At 38.9% G+C, this 3063-nt stretch overlaps 1 pseudogene; it reads left to right on the top strand.

Moving 5' to 3' along the window:
• Window positions 1-1682: 1682 nt before the first annotated feature.
• Window positions 1683-2575, top strand: LOC103007045 (U2 small nuclear ribonucleoprotein A'-like; annotated as a pseudogene).
• Window positions 2576-3063: the final 488 nt, after the last annotated feature.

Here is a 3063-nt window from a genome sequence, read left to right as displayed (position 1 = left end):
TTTGCTTGTCTGTAAAGCTTTTGATTTCTCCATCGAATCTGAATGACATCCTTGCTGGCTAGAGTAATCTTGGTTGTAGGTTCTTCCCTTTCATCACTTTAAATATACCGTGCTACTCCCTTCTGACTTGTAGATTTTCTGCTGAGAAATCACCTGTTAACCTTATGGGAGTTCCCTTGTATATTATTTGTCATTTTTTTCCTTGTTCCTTTTAATAATTTTTCTTTGTCTTTAATTTTTGTCAGTTTGATTACTGTGTGTCTCAGCATGTTTCTCCTTGGCTTTATCCTGCCTGGGACTCTGTGCCCTTCCTGGACTTGGGTGGCTATTTTCTTTCCCAAGTTAGGGAAGTTTTCGACTATAATCTCTTCAAATATTTTCTCGTGTCCTTTTTCTCTCTTTTCTCCTTTTGGGACCCCTATAATGTGAATGTTGTTGCGTTTAATGTTGTCCCAGAGGTCTCTTAGGCTGTCTTCATTTCTTTTCATTCTTTTTTCTTTATTTTGTTCCGCAGCAGCGATTTCCACCATTCTGTCTTCCAGGTCACTTATCCGTTCTTCTGCTATTGATTCCTTCTAGTGTAGTTTTCATTTCAGTTATTGTATTGCTCATCTCTGTTTGTTTGTTCTTTAATTCTTCTCGGTCTTTGTTAAACATTTCTTGCATCTTCTCGATCTTTGCCTCCATTGTTTTTCCGAGGTCCTGGATCATCTTTACTATCATTATTCTGAATTCTTTTTCTGGAAGTTTGCCTATCTCCACTTCATTTAGTTGTTTTTCTGGGGTTTTATCTTGTTCCTTCATCTGGTACATAGCCCTCTGTCTTTTCATTTTGTCTATCTTTCTGTGAATATGGTTTTTGTTCCACAGGCTGCAGGATTGTAGTTCTTCTTGCTTCTGCTGTCTGCCCTCCGCTCCTGGATATGTTTTTGTTTGTTACAGCTTGGTAGGGTTACCACTGGCACCTAGTGTATAGAGGGAAGGAATGCTGCTTAACATTCTACAATGCAGAGGATGCTGCCGCTCCTCCACCACTGCCCCTGCCTCCTCAAGAAAGAATTTTCTCACACAGTGTCAGTAGTGCCAAGACTGAGAAACCCTGCCTTGTAAGGATTCAAAGAGAATGAGTTTGAATTTACCATTAGAAATATATTTTAATTTATACAATATAATATTATGTGGGGCAAGAGAGACTCTTACTTGATATAAAACTCAAAAAGTCTTAACATGGCAATTATTTCATTAACTCAATTAATCGTAAAAGGAGGGGGGAAGCAAATAAAGGTTTAGATGCACAGGTAAAGTTTAAGTTTTGCTGAACACTAATCCATGGTCATGTACAGTCCCAGAAATATGCATTTAAATATATATATGAGAATGACTATATAATTATTAAACAATTCCAAAGATGCTTTCTTATTTGAAAATTCTTTATAGATACAATTCTTCAAAGAATGACTACCATTTTTAACAGTAAATTTAAATATTATACAATAAGGTCTTTCCTAAACTCATATCAAACTTTCTATGAGTGTCTAATATTCTACTGGCTTCTAAGTTATTGATGAATATATAATTTATATTGGCTTCTCATTCTGTGGGTCCCTTAAGTGTTTTGAAGTTGATTGAAAATAAAATGGTTGCAAGAGGAGCGGGGGACATGGCGGGCAGAAGGCGGCAGGATGGTGAAGCTGACGGTGGAGCTGATCGAGCAGGCGGCGCAGTACACCAACACTGTGCAGGACCATGAGCTGGACCTGCAGAGGTATAACATTCCTGTCATTGAAAATCTAGGCGCTACCTTAGACCAGTTTGATGCCTTTGATTTTTCTGACAATGAAATCTGGAAACTGGGATGGTTTTCCTTCGTTGAGAAGACTGGAAACATTATTAGTGAACAACAGAATATGCCGTATAGGTGAGGGACTTGATCAGGCTCTGCCCTGTCTGACAGAACTCATTCTCACTGACAACAGTCTTGTGGAATTGGGTGATCTGGACCCTTTGGCATCTCTCAAATCATTGACTTATCTAAGTATTCTAAGAAATCCTGTAACAAATAAGAAACATTACAGACTATATGTGATTTATAAAGTTCCACAAGTCAGAGTACTGGATTTCCAGAAGGTGAAACTAAAAGAGTGGCAGAAAGCAGAGAAAATGTTCAAGGGCAAACGGGGTACACAACTTGCAAAGGATATTGCCAGGAGAAGCAAAACTTTCAATCCAGGTGCTTGTTTGCCAACTGACAAAAAGAAAGGTGGGCCATCTCTAGGGGATGTGGAAGCAATCAAGAATGCTATAGCAAACGTGTCAACTTTGGCTGAAGTGGAGCAGCTGAAGGGCTTGTTTCAGTCCAGTTAGATACCTGGCAGAGAACACAGATCAGGCCCCACTGATGATGGTGAAGAGGAGATGGAAGAAGACACAGTCACAAATGGGTCCTGAGCAGGGTGGCCTCTGAGGATCTCAGGACATACAATAGTCCACTTCAGACAGGTCCTGCTTTTTGAATAGCCTTTTTTGTGTCAGCAAAGTAGAGTTCATAAGCATTGTTGAAATGCTTAAAACTGCTGGTAATTTTGTAATAAAAAATTTGAAATCTAAATGCCAGTTTTCTACCAATAGTGCAGATAAAGGACACTCGCTGTGCTGCGGATTGCACATCATTGGGGCGTGTGTGCGGTGAGGCATGGATGTGTGGGAGTTGGAAATGCAGGAGGGCGGATTTTATGGGTAAGCTTCCTAGTCCTCATGAAATGTTTAGGTTTTTAAGTTGATAATAGAACTTATGATTTTCTGTGTGCTGCCAAAAAAAAAAAAAAAAGAAAGAAAATGGTTTAGCAAATAAACTGCATTAGGAAATAATTAAATGGAAGTGAAAAGTAAATTTGCACCAGAATTGGAACTTCTCCCATTTTTCAGGGATGGAAAGTAACTTCTCTCACTGATTCCTTGCCTCTTCTCATTTCCTACCTGGTGAAAAGGCCAAGGAACTGCTTTTAATTTCTGAATAGTAAAAGGCATTTTTACATAATTTAGAACAAAATCCTGTCCTAGACA

The sequence above is a fragment of the Balaenoptera acutorostrata genome, chromosome 5 (genome assembly GCF_949987535.1).
Source record: "Balaenoptera acutorostrata chromosome 5, mBalAcu1.1, whole genome shotgun sequence".
In the NCBI taxonomy this organism is placed as follows: Eukaryota; Metazoa; Chordata; class Mammalia; order Artiodactyla; family Balaenopteridae; genus Balaenoptera; species Balaenoptera acutorostrata.
Note: the sequence above shows the minus strand (reverse complement) of the source record. Positions and strands in the feature narration are given on the sequence as shown.